This window comes from Heptranchias perlo, chromosome 7 (genome assembly GCF_035084215.1).
Source record: "Heptranchias perlo isolate sHepPer1 chromosome 7, sHepPer1.hap1, whole genome shotgun sequence".
NCBI lineage: Eukaryota > Metazoa > Chordata > Chondrichthyes > Hexanchiformes > Hexanchidae > Heptranchias > Heptranchias perlo.
In genome coordinates this window covers 18,037,856-18,054,036 of record NC_090331.1, presented here as the reverse complement: position 1 = coordinate 18,054,036, position 16,181 = coordinate 18,037,856, and the positions used below count along the sequence as shown (strand labels likewise).

General features: G+C 43.2%; 1 protein-coding gene across 3 annotated transcripts in view; it reads right to left on the bottom strand.

Annotated features, from left to right (window-relative positions):
- Nucleotides 1-16,181, bottom strand: part of gli2a (GLI family zinc finger 2a) — a 301,684-nt gene that overhangs the window by 234,689 nt on the left and 50,814 nt on the right. The window contains exon 3 of one of the 3 annotated variants that reach the window (XM_067987118.1): nt 7,807-7,920. The exons of the other annotated variants lie outside the window; for them this stretch is intronic. The gene's annotated coding sequence lies outside the window, so the exon portion shown is untranslated. The remainder of the gene's footprint in view (nt 1-7,806; nt 7,921-16,181) is intronic. 3 annotated transcript variants of the gene reach the window in all.

Sequence of the window (16,181 nt, the reverse complement as noted above, 5' to 3'; positions counted from 1 at the left end):
GGTGAGCAGGTTATTGGTAAGTGCCGCTTAATAGCACTGTCAATGGCACCTTCCATCACTTTGCTGATGATTGAGAGTAGACTGATGGGGCAGTAATTGGCCGGATTGGATTTGTGCTGCTTTTTGTGGACAGGACATACCTGGGCAATTTTCCACATTGTCTGGTAGATGCCAGTGTTGTAGCTGTACTGAAACAGCTTGGCTAGATGCACAGCTAATTCTGGAGCACAAGTCTTCAGCACTACAGCCGGGATGCTGTTGGGGCCCATAGCCTTTGTTGTATCCAGTGCACTCAGCCGTTTCTTGATATCACGTGGAGTGAATCAAATTGGCTGAAGACTGACTTCTGTGATGGTGGGAATATCGGGAGGAGGCCGAGATGGATCATCCACTTACCGCTTCTGGCTGATGATGGTTGCAAACGCTTCAGTCTTGTCTTTTGCACTCATGTGCTGGGCTCTGCCATCATTGAGGATGGGGATGTTCACGGAGCCTCCTCCTCCCGTTAGTTGTTTAATTGTCCTCCATCATTCACCACTGGATGTGGCAGGACTGCAGAGCTTTGATCTGATCCGTTGGTTGTGGGATCGCTTAGCTCTGTCTATAGCATGTTGCTTCTGCTGTTTCGCACGCATGTAGTCCTGTGTTGTAGCTTCACCAGGTTGGCACCTCATTTTTAGGTACACCTAGTGCTGCTCCTGGCATGCTCTTCTACACTCCTCCTTGAACTAGGGTTGATCCCCTGGCTTGTTGGTAATGGTAGAGTGAGGAATATGCCGGGCCATGAGGTTACTGATTGTGCTGGAATACAATTCTGCTGCTGATGATGGCCCACAGCGCCTCATGGATGCCCAGTTTTGAGCAGCTAGATCTGTTCTGAATCTATCCCATTTAGCACGGTGATAATGCCACACAACACGTTGGATGGTGTCCTCAGTGTGAAGATGGGACTTCGTCTCCACAAGGACTGTGCGGTGGTCACTCCTACCAATACTGTCATGGACAGACGCATCTGTGACAGGTAGATTGGTGAAGACAAGATCAAGTAGGTTTTTCCCTCTTGTTGGTTCGTGATTATCTATATGACAATAACTTCCATTTATATTGCACCTTTGACGTAAATGCTGTGCGAGGAGAGAATAGATTAGGAAGGGTGGCCAAAAACTTGGTCAAAAAGATGGGTTTTGAGGACGATTTTAAAGGCGGGTAAAGAAGTGGAGAGGTGGAGACGTTTAGTGGAGATTAGTTCAGAGGGTGCAGCCTACTGAATGTTCCTGCCAATGATGGGGCAAAGGGAGATGAGGATGTGCAAGAGTCAGTCAGAAAAATGGAGTTCGGGGGTTGGGCTTATAGGGCTGGAGGAGGTTATAAAGATAGGGAGGGGTGAAGCCATGGAAGGATTTAAAGACAAGGATGAGGACTTTAAGTTTGAGGCATTGCTTTACACGGAGCCAATGCAGGTCAGTGAGAACGGAATGATGGGTGAGGGGGACTTAGTGTGAAATAGGATACAGGAAGCAGAATTCTGGACATGTTGTAGTTTATGGAAGGTTCATAATAGGGGGTGGGGGTGGGGGAGGGGGTAACCAGCATGGAAAACATTAGAGTAGTCAAGTCTGAAGATGACAAAGGCATGGATAAGGGCTTCACTGGTGTTAGGGCATGAAGTAAGGTGGGCAATGTTGCAGAGGTGCACATAAATGGTCTTAGTACTGGAGAAGATATGAGGTCTGAAAATCAGATCTGGGTTGAACTGAATACTGAGTTTGCAAGTTGTCTGGTTTAGCCTGATTCCATCTCCCTCCCTGGTCATTGTATCAACGACATTGGAGTGGAGTTTGTGGCTGGGGCCAAAGATGATGGCTTTGGTCTTCCTAATGTTTAGCTGGAGGAAATTAAGATTCATCAAGGACTGGATGTCTGCCAACAAACAGGCAGTCAAAGGGTCAAGAGAGGCGGTGGAGAGGTGAATGACATTACCAAACATGTGGAAGCTAACCCAGAGTCTGCAGATGGTGGCGCTGAAGGGCAGAATGTCGATGAGGAAGAAGAAGAGGCCACGGATGAATGTGACTGGGACACCGGAGATGACAGTCTGGGGGGCTGGAAAGAGAAACCATTGCTAGAGATGTGCTGGCTACGTCGATATAGGTGGTAGTGGAACCATGCAAAGGCACTCTCATAGAGCTGAACAACGGAGAAGAGGCATTGGAACAAGTTTGTGTGGCCAACCCCGTTGAAGGCAGCAGAGAGGTTGAGGAGGGATAATGCACCACGGTCACAGTCACAGAGGATCTATCAGCTGTCGGACATGATCACCAGCAATGCACTGGTGATAGTAAATGGAGCATTATGATTCAGCACTGCATCAGTGGAGATTTATACTGGGAGTAGGAAAGAAGTTGAGAAACAATAGATTTAGAAATGATTCATGAATTAAGGAAGCGGTCTGTGAAATATACACATATTTTGTATGAAGTAAGTGCAGCTCTTTATTCAAGCGCCTTCCCAGAGGCTGGAAAGTGATGGATATCACTGGAGTATTTATTTAATTTTTGTGTATTTTAGCAGACCCAGAAAGGAATGCATCTTTAAGCCAAAACTTCAAACGCACTTCCAGTTAAGCAGGAATTAGTTGTTGATTATTACACTCAAGCCTCTTAAAATAATCTACTCAGAAAAAAAATAAAGTTGGCTTTAACAGAAATGAAACCTTCCTTGGGATGAAAACGAATTAAAACCAGTACACTAGGATATTTAGTAGGTGTGAGCCTAACGCTAATCTTTTTAAATGCCTAATTCATTTTTTTTCCCCATTCTGGTTTCCTTCCTTTGCATGCCACTTCTCACCACAAATCTCCCCCCTCAACCTCCCCCCCGCCACCCCTACCTCTCGCCCTGGCGGTGGGGTGCTACAGTCAGGGCCACAAACCTCTCCAGGAGAGCAGCCAGTGCCACGTAGGAATTAGCTGCCAGTAGGCACAGCTTCAGCAATCAAGCCCCAAGGCAAATGAAAAAAGCAGAGAAGTAATAAAACACTACAGAGCAAATGAATAATTGTGGAGCATTATGATTTTCACATTCAAGTTTAGTTGGGCTCTGTTTACATGTAACTAAGATTCATACACAAGCTGTGCAGTAACCTAGCATCGGATTTGAGCAAGTGAAGCTCAAAAGCTGCTTGGCCCTATGGGAAAATGGTCAACAACAAAAAATGGGGCCTAGCCGATTGATGGGGATGGTGCTGCGATGTTTGGTTACTGTGTTTATTCTGGATGATAGTATCTGTGAGTAACTATTTGGAATTACAAGCAGATTTATTCTTCATCGCGGGCACAAGAAAAAACACAGGGGAGAAAGTGAGGATCCTTTGTTAAGAGACAAGGCAGCTCTTTTCTCTTCTCAAATTTTTTTTTTGTGTGAGTTTTGTGCTCTATGCCCACTTATTTTATATCCAACATCACTACTGAACACTCCTGGGTCAGATGCAGGTTACATCTCCCTCTACCCTGCCCCCACAAGGTGCTGCGTAATCTCAAACTCTGAAGGGCAATCCCTTGCGCACGAGCATGCCCGTTTCTCAGAAATCTTTGTGGCCTTTCTAAGTGACCAATTTAGTGGCATTATCACCCCCTTTTTGCCTTGCACCATCATCCCTTTTGACATTTAATCACTCTTGCCCTCCACCCTATCACAGACCTTTCCCCTTTGTCCTTTCCCTGCCTCCCTTTTCCCTAACTCTTTACTTGCTTAAAAGCTGTTCATCTCTAATATTTTCCAGTTCTGGTGAAAAGTCATCGACCTGAAATGTTTCCTACATCACAACAGTGGCTACACTTCAAAAGTACTTCATAGGCTGTAAAACGCTTTGGGATATCCTGAGGTCGTGAAAGTGCTAAATAAATGCAAGTTCTTCTTTCTTACTCTGTTTCTCCCTCCACAGACGCTGTCTGAGCTGCTGAGTTGTTCCAGCATTTTCTGTTTTTTTATTTTAGTGCCAATTTGTGTTGGATTATAGGCAGTTGTGTTCTGTAGGGGCTTGGATTTACTACAATTTGGGTTCAGACTGCCCAAATTGATTTTTATTTTATTATTTGATCTCGAGGACACATTTATTGCGCATTCCTAGTTGCCCTGAGAAAGTGGTGGTCCTTTATCTTGAGCGGCAACTGAGTGTTTTGCTAGGCTACTTCAAAGGACATTAATTGTAGTGTGCGATTAGAGTCACATGCAGGTCAGACCAGGTAGGGGGTGGCAGGTTCCCCTCCCTGAAGTCCATTAGTAAACCAGTTGGGTTTTTACGACAATCTGGCAGTTTTTGCGGTCATTTTTGCCTGGTGTTAATCCACAAATTGTGAGATTTATTGAATTCATACCTACAAAAATGACAGATAGCAAAAGACTCGGCTGGTCCATCGAGCCTGTCCCGTACAGTCATCTGGCACCTGAGCACCATGACTTCCCCCCCCGCCGAATCCACCAGATCTAAACTTCGCATCCTGCCATGTTGGGATTTAAACTCTGGGTTGCTCGTTCAGTATAAACAACTTGCATTTATATAGCACCTTTAACATAGCAAGACATCCCAAGGCGCTTCAGTACTGTAACCAATACATAATCGTACCCTATTTGATATAGGACCCCCCCCCCCCCCCCCACCTGAGAGAAATGACTTTCTGCCCATTAGCTTGAATCCAGGTCAAAAAGGATAATGTGCTAACCCACTGCCTTATTTTCAATTCATCCAATCTATGTCTGTGTAATGCCAAATGGCAGCAGTTAGGTACAGTGTAGTCCAATCATATTTCATGATGCTTTCATTGCACGGGAATTGGTCATGGTTTGATTAAAGTGACATATTTATTTCTGTATAAGCAGTGTATTGCTATCACTAAAAAGAACACCTCACACAGATATTCTGATTACATTTAAGTGAGCTGTATATTTGCTTTGCAATGTAAACATAGTTGAACTGTGTCTAAATGTTAAGGATTATGTGCTTCCACCTTAAGAGATATTTCAATAAAGCAGCTTTTTGTGTGGTTTTGGTTTTCACAACAGTAATCTTGTCGTACCATAAAAACTCCATTTAATAAAATCAACAGCATAGAGAAACAACTTTCACCTCAAATGTAAAGAATTGATTTTATCAGAACTCCGCTGTGGAGATGTCCACACGTATTGATCTGTGCTTTTTCAACTCCCACTCCTCCCTATTTTGTCACTACTTCTGCTTCAACCAGACATACTATCAGCAGCTGGGGAAGCCCCTTGTGCTCTGACATTCCTTTCAGTGTACCAGTGGGGAAACAAAATAAACAGTGCTTCATCTAAACAAACAGATCCTTCTACAAGAACAAGAAAGGCGCTATCAACCAGCGTTATCACAGCTGGGACAGCCAATCTTAACACAGGGAGTCCGAACTGAGGGTCGAATCTTCACCTCTGTTTCTGAAGTTTTGATATAAATTTCGAGTTAATCGTTTAAAATTGGGAACGATGACTTCAACACTATCCAAACAGATCGACCAAATTCTGGATCTCCTCTGACTAAAATGGAGGTATCAGAAAATATTGTCTCAGTGTGTACTACATGATGCCCATGGGGATTGTTTGCCACTCAGATACTGAGGCAAGTCTAGGTGGAATGTGGCAGCATCAGGAGGAATCAGTAGGGCTGAGCAATGGTATCAAGAGCAATCAGACAGGTGGCCTGAGTGACAGAGACAGCTGCCGGTGGGGATGGATCACCAACGGTGGGTGTTCCTCTCGTCACAAAGCTGCTGAAGTAGATGAAACATGTCAGAGTGTCTGGGGTTTCACTCTGTATTGCTTTGGTTTGGTCCCTTTTTGCTTCTTTTGCTTTCTGTCTCGTGCCTTAATATTGCTTCTCTCTTTCCATCTTTCACTTTCTTTCTATCCCTTCCCTTCCCTCCCCCCCCCCAACCCTGCTCTTACTTTGTTCCTATCTCTCTTTCATTTTGCTGCTCCCTCTCTTAGGTGTTCGCCTTGGCTCATTGGTAACACTCTCGCCTGAGTCAGAAGGTCATGGGTTCAAGCCCCACTCCAGAGACTACAGCATGTAATCTAGTCTGAAACTTCAGTATAGTACAGAGGGAGTGCTTTTCAGACCAAGGCCCTGAATGCCCTCTTTGGTGGAAATAAAAGATCCCATGGCACAATTCGAAGAAGAGCAGGGGAGTTCTCTCAGTGTCTGGCCACCATTTATCGCTCAACCAATACTACCAAATATAGATTATCAGGTCATTTATCTCATTGCTGTTTGTGGGATCTTGCTGTATACAAATTTGTTGTTACAACAGTGACTCCACTTCAAAAAAAACATACTTGGCTGTGAAATGCTTTGGATGGCATGAAAGGGTGAGATGAAGAAAGGTAGAAGGAAGCTCATGTGGAGCATAAACATTGGCATAGACCTGTTGGGCCGAATGGCCTGATTACGTGCTATAAATTTGTTGTAATTCTATGTTTCTCTCTCTTCACTTCTCTCTCTCTCACTGTGCTTCTCTCTCTTCGTTTTTCTCCCCTATCATCTTGGTTCCCAATCATGTTTGGTGTGTAAAAGTGAAAAAGCCGAACACTTTCGGAAAAAACGAAGAAAATAAATAAGAGATTAAAATACTTATTAGCGATGGAATTCTGAGAAAAGTAATGCATTTGAGGGAAGTCACTGGATGATACCGGAGTCTTATCCCACTAGGATCAGATGTTTTTTCCCAGTTAGTCAAGAGGTCCATTCGTGGTAACAAGGCAACATAACTTTGGTCACTCATAATTTATTGGAATATGATTCTTATAACCATGTTATTCACACTCTTATACATTTCCAGTAAGCATTTCCTTTATAGCTTAAATGGGAAGCAATATGCCTTACTGTGAAAACATATATTTTGGCATCATTAAAAAGAAGATCTCTCATAAGTGCACAACATTTTAGGGCCAGCAAAGTGCATATCTGGCTTTGCGGGTGAATATGGCACATCACCAACTTGTTCAGCTGTGCCATGCCTTAGTTCCCAGAAACTTCATTGCAAAGATTAGCATTGGATCTACTCCACCTCACATACAGTTCAGACACTATCTGTTCATCAATTTTTCACTGAAATGTAAATTTTTCGTTCAAGATATGAACAGCTAAAGACTTGAGTGTGCTAATCTTGCCTCATTGCATTTTCTGAACGTTATGGAACTTTATGCACCAAATTTTAAGCAAATCAGGATCACTTGGTTCACAGTCCAGTCCTTAGCTTTACTGCCATTCATCACAGCTCATTACTCTCCTGTGTTTTTTGACGTTTATCTAAAGCTCATTATTATTCACACTTTTTTTAATAAATTGTTTTCATTTTAATGTTATCATACATTCTCCAATTCTCCCTCCTGCTCTTCTGTAGTCATTGGGCTAGAAATTGGATCTCGTTGCAAATGGATGCAATAAGGTCCAATTTCGGGGACCAAGGAGCCTAAAAGACGTCCGATCCAAAATTGAGTGGGATGATTTTTTAAGGCATCCATGGTGGCCACCTAAAACAGATGTTAGGCCCCTTAAGAATGTAAAAATCAAAGTTGCCTCCCTTGACTTCCCTTTTAAAAAGTATTATGGATTCTGCTTCCACCACTGTTTCTGATAGGGCATTCCATCACCTAGCAACCCTGAGCGTAAAAAAATCCTAACCTCTCCCTTTGTTCGTTTGGTGATAATCTTAAATTTATGCTCTTTGGTTATGAAGCTACATCATAGGTCACTTAAGAGGGCAGGGTGGAAAGAAGAAAGATTGAACAAACCTGCAAATATATAGCACCTTTCACATTCTCAGGACATCCCAAAGCACTTCACAGCCAATTAATTACTTTTGAAGTGTAGTCACTGTTGTTTTGTAGGCAAATACAGCAGCCAACCTGCCCACAAAGAGCAAATGGAGATAAGTGATCAGTTAATCTGTTTTTGTTGAGGAATGAACACTAGCCAGGAATGGCGCTATGGGAGCTTTTACATCCACCTGAACAGGCAGACGGGGCCTCCGTTTAACATCTCATTCAAAAGACAGCGCCTCCAACAACACAGCATCGCCTTAGTAGTACACTTAAGTGTCAGCTTCTCATTAATTCCTGAAGTGGGGCTTGAACCTACAACCTTGTGACTCAGAGGCAAGAGTGCTGCCATTAGCCAAGCTGCCACCAACATTTGCAGCAAGCATTTTACACAGTACCACACTGGGTAATGCTAGGTGGCTGACATTTAGTTTCACAGTGCGGTTCTAGTCCAGAGAGAGCAACCAAAACCTTGCCTGTATCAGTATGTGGGAGGTTTCTTTCAAACACGTGTGATCTAAGGAACTGCAGCATTCAGTATAAAACTCCTCCCTGACTAAAGGATACTGAGGTCAGCTCCCAATACATGCTGCATGAGATCAGCTATCTCAGCACAAAACTGGGATTAAACCTGGGACAGTCCTGGTCTCCATAGCTCACTACTACACCAAACAAGGCTCACTTGTATGTGCTAATAGCCACTGAGCTATCTAGGAAGCACGAAGATACAATTGTTTTTAAATGCTGAAAATGTTTGCCATTGTATCCTGAAGTGAGAATGGATTCTAGTAGCAGAGTGACCAGGCAGCAGAATCTTTAGAGTAGATACTTCCAGGAACTGAGTCTGAATCAAAAGGCTGTGGGGAAGCAGTAACACCCCTTTCTGATAATCTTTGCTAAAGTAAATTATGCACTTATCAAAGCTCAGCTATACCTAGCTATCTGTACTCGCTCTTTCTTTTCCTCCTCCCTTACCTATCTACTCAATCTATCAACTGATCAGTATGTAAACACTGCACTAAATGAAAGTCTTGCCTGCTGCACAACACATGCAATATAACCAAGATAAAGTTTGAATTTAATTACAATGCTACAGTTCTGAAATGCAGGATTAGCTCAGTAAAATGATTAATGATTTTCCTTCCAGATTTGTTGTCTTTGAAAGCACTGTGCTAGAACACTTTGTAACATGATACTTTATGAGGAAATGCCTTTCTGCTCTTTAAAACAACGAATCTGACTGTAGTCATTTGATGTAATCCTCCGTCTAAAAAGATTTTTTTTAAATCAACTATCTGATCAATCTCCTGCGAGTTTTTCCTCATACTTATTTTAATATATTATTAGGGCTCAAACTGTTCAAGTTGAAATGTTCTTTTATAGATATTTAAACGTCGACTCATTTAACCATTTGAGGGACAAGAAGTGGACTTTTGTGAATGAAAGCCCTCCCCCTCTCCTGGGACAAAGCAGCTTATCACAATGTCTAACCGGGCTCCGACATGTGTAAATATAGCACACTGAAAAAAAATAAGTTGCCAATAGGTCTACTGGCATTTAGTCTCCACAGACTAAATGCTAACTTGAAAAACTGCCATCAGATTCATCATCATTAAAGAAACAGTGGCTCTGCTTTCCATCCAGTTCCCAATAGCACGTGGAATATGTACATTAAGGAGGCGACCAGCAGGATCAGCAAGCGTTCCGTTCTGTGCACTGCTTGTGAAAGCCCAGCTGCCTTTCATCTGCTTTATTACCTGTGGGAGGGAGCCAGCATGATGAGGGTATCAGCGACTTGCAGGAATGTGCGTGTGTGTGCTGGGGCTGAGGTTAGGACACAGTCCATTTACAATGAGCTATGAATTCTAACAAGGCTCACTTGTATGTGCTACTGCTAATTAAATGCTAATCATCAACAAGGTTTTCTAGCAACAGGTACAAGCCAAGAGCTGCAACAAATTTATTTATCTTCCCATTATTTTCTGGCCAGTTTGGTGGGGCAACCATGGTTTAGATGGCAGAGTGAATTTTCTGTGACTTGAGTTTCAGATTAAAAGCATTTGAGGAGAATTGCCGGCATTTGAGTTATTCTAATTGTTGGTGCGGAAACAGCCTCTGCAGGAGAGATGCATTGGTACCTACCATTGAGAGCATACCTGTCATATGTCACCCTCTTACCCTAACTCAATCTGCTGGTGTCAACCGTGGCTCAGTTGGTAGCATTCTTGCCTCAAAGTCAAAAGATTGTGGATTCAAGTCCCTCTCCAGAGACTTGAGTACATAAGCCAGGCAGACATTTCAGACAGTGCTGCACTGTTGGAGGTGCCATCTTTCAGGTGAGATGTTAAACTGAGGCCCTGTCTGCCCTCTCAGCTATGAAGAGAGACTGGGAAGATTGGGTTTGTTTTCCTTGGAGCAGAGGAGGCTGAGGGGGGACATGATTGAGGTGTACAAAATTATGAGGGGCACAGATAGGATGGATACTAAGGAGCTTTTTCCCTTCGTTGAGGGTACTATAACAAGGGGACATAGATTCAAGGTAAAAGGCGGGAGGTTTAGAGGGGATTTAAGAAAGAACTTTTTCACCCAGAGGGTGGTTGGAGTCTGGAACTCACTGCCTGAAAGGATTGTGGAGGCAGGAACCCTCACAACATTCAAGAAGCATTTGGATGAGCACTTGAAATGCCATAGCATACAAGGCTACGGACCAAATGCTGGAATATGGGATTAGAGTAGACAGGGCTGATGGCCGGCGCGGACACGATGGGCCGAAGGGCCTCTATCCGTGCTGTATAACTCTATGACTCTATGACGTAAAAGATCCCATGGCACTATTTCGAATAAGTGCAGGGCAGTTCTTCCCGATGTCCTGGCCAATATTTATCCCACAACCAACATCATTAAAAACAGATTATTTGGTCATTATCACATTGCTGTTTGTGGGACCTTGCTGTGCGCAAATTGGCTGCCGCGTTTCTTACATTATAACAGTGACTACACTTCAAAAGTACTTCATTGGCTGTAAAGTGCTTTGGGATGTCCTGAGATCGTGAAAAGCGCTATATATATGCAAGTCTTTCTTTCTTTTTTCTTTAAGTAAATAATATGTACTTACATCTACTCAGAGTAAAAACTTGTATGTCAGCTTTACTCAGTTGGTAGCACTCTTGTCTTTGAGTCAAAAGGTTATAGGTTAAAAGTCTCACACCAGGACTTGAGCACATAATCTAGGCTGGCACTTCAGTGCAGTATTGAGGGAGTGCTGTACTGCTGGAGGTGCTGTCCCTGAGATTAAATGTCAAACTGAGGGCCCTACACCGATGGAAACTATTTGAAAGTGAGCAGCAAATTTCTCTCGGAGTCTTGAACAATATCTCTCTTTTGACCATCATCATCACAAACAGATTAACTGGAGATACAACTGACACAGTGTATGTGAGCAATGCAGGCTGCCTCTTACTTTCTATAATTGGAAAATAAAATACTTCTGCTTTAAAGCTTAAAAATAAAGGAGGCTATGTATGTGTACGTGATTTTTTTAACTGAATAAAACACCATGTAAATGGTACAGTTCAGTGCTTACTCTCACTAAAGTGATCACTTTACTCCGCACTGAACCACACAGGACAGCTTTTCAATGAAATCAGGAACATAAATTTCCTGGGGAGACAGTATGAAGAGGGAACAGATTCTTCTTCTGAAGAAAAAAAACAAGTGGAATGATCTTGCTGAGACAGTGAAAAAAAAGGAGCACATGGCCTATGACACCAGGGATGGCACAGTGACTGAAGTTACAGGTGGCAGGAGATAAACAAACAGATGGTCAGAAACCAAACCACTTCCCTGCCTTCCAGAGAAGCTGCAGCCAGTCGCAGGAGAAATACAAAACGACTGACCCCGTACCACGTTCTTGAGTTCTGCCTCTCGGCCCAAAGCCAGGAGATTGGGTTTTTAACATCCCTGAACTTCTGAGGAGCATTTGGGCTCCCATTAGCTCAGATTTACTCTTAACTTTCTGAGCTTCTGATTCTTCAAGTATCAAAGTAAATATAAAAACAAGCAGGGACATCAAAGAGCAATTCAATAATGGGGATTAGGGCTCCTCTGGCAGACTCCTCGGAATTCCTTTTGGGGAGAATCCAAAGAAAGCTCTGAACAAGGTTAAAAAAAAGAGCAGCACTCCGAGTTGTAAAAATCTAATACTAAGAACAAAAGTAAAATTCTTATTTCTGTTGATTTTGTAAATATTTTTGTTTAAGCACGGAAAGCTGAGGCCATCACTGGGAATTGCTTGGCCGAAATGTTAGGCCTGACAGATTGAGGAATGAAACAATACAGCTAAGTCAGGACTGCTAACACACCCAGGGTTAATGACTATCTACTAATGTTAACTGACATTCCTCACCTTGTCAGGCTCAGTGATTCCTACAACCCAGTTCCCTAATTATGTGTCGGCACTCACTTTATAAACAAATAACAAACAGGCTGGTTAAAAAAATGTAAGTGTTAATCTGAATTTCCGTAACATAATTTTGTCCTCTTTTCTCTCCGACTTTCTTGCAATGGTGACTGCTGATGGGGTTCAGCCCAGCCTTCTGTACTTTGTCCATTGGCCAGACAGTGAGTATTGTCCGGCTATTCAACTGTGGGAGGCACTCTAGAAAACTCGCAAAAGCTTCAACAGATCCCCAATTAATACGTTATTAATCTTAAAAAAAGGTAAAGCGAAGTGCATTTGGATTTTCAACAAACCAACCCGTCCATCACTTACGCAAAATTACCTCAGTTGTCACTCTCCCTACCCTTCCTCTCACCATCCCAGTTCACAAAGGCACTCCAACCCCTACAGACCCAGTTTACGGAGACACTGCACCCCACCCAACTCCCTACCCTTTCATAGAAGCACTCTCTTCTCCTCCAACCCTCCCGGTTCATACTGACACTCTTTTCCCCTTCCCCCTCAATTCAACTAACACTCTTCTCCCCCGCAAACCCAGTTAAGCTGCTACCCTTCTTCCATTCTCCTACCATTCAAACTCGTACTCTTCCCTCCCCCAAATTAATTGTGGCAATCTCTGACCTCCTCCACTCTGTCCACCCCTCAGTTAAAGCTTGCAGTCTCCCCCGACCCCTGTCCCCCCCTCCCTGTCATCAGTTAATATGGCAAACTCCTTCCTCCACCTATTACTTTCCTCTTCAACTCCAAAGCATCATTCTGTGCTTCTACCATTCCCCTCTCCCCTTCCTTGTAATCCATTCCCTCACCTTTCATTACCATCCATTCCCCCCTTTTATTGTTATTCACTTCCCCCCCAATCCTCTCACTTCTGCATTGGATTAGGTCCCCCTCTCTTCTCAGTGTTGCTCCCAGGTGAGCTTGCAGCCTCTGTATACTGCAAGTGTCAGCCTTGGCTCAGTGGTAGCACTCTCGCCTGTGAGACAGAAGGTTGCGGGCTGAAGTCCCGCTCCAGAGACTTGAGCACTTTATCTAGGCTGATATTTAAATGCGGTACTGAGGGAGTGCCGCACTGTTAAAGGTGCCATCTTTCGAATGTTAAACGAAGGCCCTGTCTGCCGTCTCTGGTGGATGTGAAAGATCCCACGCCACGATTTGAAGGAGAGCAGAGGAATTCTCCCGCTGTCCTAGAGACCATTTACTCCTCAGCCAACACCACTAAAAACAGAGGATCAGGTCATTTATCTCATTGCTGTTTGTGAGACCTTGTATTAAAATTGGTTGATGTGTTTCCCTACATTACATCAGCAAATGTAATTAATTGGCTGTGAAGCACTTTGGGATGTCCAGAAGTCATGAAAAGCACTGTATAAATGCAAGTTCTTTCTTAGATGGGAACTCCTGTTCTCACAAGGGTTCTGCCTACACTCAACATCCACATATATGCATTTTCTAGTAATCGGAAAACTTGGCTGATTTTTCCCCCTCTATTGCCCGGGAACACTGAGGTCAATTGTAACCCTCTGACCATTGGCCAGCTTATATCAGCTAAAAGGAGACCCATGTATAAGCAACTTAACACCACTCACTCCAAAGGCAGGTTCCATCATGAATGATCCAGGCCTTGGTAGGCTTGGTTTAATTTTCATCCAGTTGTTCCCGAGGCATCACTTTAGAGTCACTATAGTAATTTTGGCACAGTTTTTTTTTAAAAAAGTGTTATAATGACAGACATTATGAATATGAAGCTGGCAGCAGTTCAGAGAGTGCACATTCAACCACACTGCCAACAATCTGAAAATGCCATATCCTTTGAAGTGAAACTAGGTCAGAGTTCCTTTTGCCAATAATGTCTTGGGTGGGACATGGCGTAATGTGAATCAGCCTAGTGAAAAAGCAGCCTACTCTCAAAAGGATGGGTCAGGGAGATTGACTTACATATCAACATTGCTGACAGTCTCATTTCAGTGGGACAAGAGAGCCACCTCAAGCAGTGATTTTATGCTGGTAACAGAGCTGGACCAGCAACGTAAAGGGCTAATAGCCGCAGCGTATATCCTCTGCTATTTTCTCTGGCCACTGACCGACAGGTTTTTTCTTTTCTTTATGGACCCTCCTTCAACGTTGGGAAAAATCCAATGGTCAGAAATGAAAGTTGTGATTCACAATGTCAGTAATGTGGAAGCTGAACCCTCAACCCCCGGCCAATATAGATGGGAGGACTTTCACAGCACCACTAACCGAGACCAATAGAAAGGCTTCCACTTGAAGCAGTTCTATTTAAATAAAGGTATCAGCCATGGCCCAGTGGTAGCACTCTCGCCTTTGAGTCAGAAGGTTGTGGGCTCAAGCCCCACTCCAGAGACTTGAGTACATAATCCAAGCTGACACTCCAGTACAGTTCTGAGGGTGTGCTGCACTCAGAGGTGCTGTCTTTCAGATAAGATGTTAAACCGAGGCCCCGTCTACCCCCTCAGGTGGACGTAAAAGATTCCAAGGTACTATTTGAAGAAAAGCAGGGGAGTTCTCCCCAGTGTTCTGGCCAATATTTATCCCTCAACTAACATCACTAAAAGAGATTATCTAGTCATTTATCACAATGCAGTTTGTGGGATCTTGCTGTGTGCAAATTGGATGCTGCGTTTTCTACATTACAACAGTACTTCAAAGGTACTTCATTGGCTGTAAAACACTTTGGGATGTCTTGAGGTTATGAAAGGCGCAATAGAAATGCAAGTAGTCTTTTCTTTCTTTCTAAAGGTGACTTAAGATCACATGGTAAGAACTAGCCATTTCTTCATGGAGGGCAATGACAATAGTTTAGGGCTGATTTGGCTATTAATTTCAGTGGACAGAAAATCACAGGGAGTGCACCAGCAATTTACCACATTGCACTCTCAGCAGGCAATCCATGGTTTCAGCGATGATGAATGTCGTTAGCTTCTAACCCAGGGAAGGGACAGAGATCCCTAGCCGCAAAATCAACCCAAGCCGCAAAAATCAACCCAAGCCTCAAAATGTTTCTTCATTGAAAATACCACGTGCTTCTATCAACCAAATAGAATAACCGAATATAACCAAACCAACTTTTATACAAAGTGTGGTGCTTCACCCTGGCAATACAATGTGTACAATTGCAAAACTAATAAGCTATGAAAAGGTAATTCACATGAACAACACACTGGGACTTTAATCTAAGTTTTGGAAAGAAGGACTTGCTCAAAGTACAATATGCCCTCAGTCCTAAAAGTCAATATGTAGGTTCTAACCATTTTGTACACATAGCAATATCAGTGGTAACTATCCATTCATACCTAGACATTGATTGGAATCTTGGTGAATCCTGGAATAACACAAGACACCCCAGTGAATCGTTGTGAAATGAACCTCACAGAACTGTCTTTCTAACAATCACAAACAGCAAACGGATATTCACTATTTTTTTAAGTGCCAGGTTGCAGGTCAAAGCATAAGTTTTTTTCTTTAAGAAAACATACTTTGATCATTCTAGTTTATAATGTTTAAATTAATAGAAAACTATTTATTTAACAGACACTATGTGGCATATTCAAAGCTATGCATTATGTCCTGTCCCACTCCAGAGACCCGAGCATATAATCTAGGCTGACACTCCTAGTGCAGAACTGATGGAGTGCTACACTGTCGGAGGTGCTGTCTTTCGGATGAGACGGTAAACCGAGGCCCCGTCTGCCCTCTTAGATGGGCATTAAAGATCCCACGGCACTGTTCGAAGAAGAGCGGGGGAATTCTCCTGGCGTCCTGTACCAACGTTTATCTTTCAACCAACATCACTAAAACAGATGACCTGGTCATTTATTTCATACTGTTTGCACCTTGCCGTGTGCAAATTGGCTGCCGCGTTTCCAATATT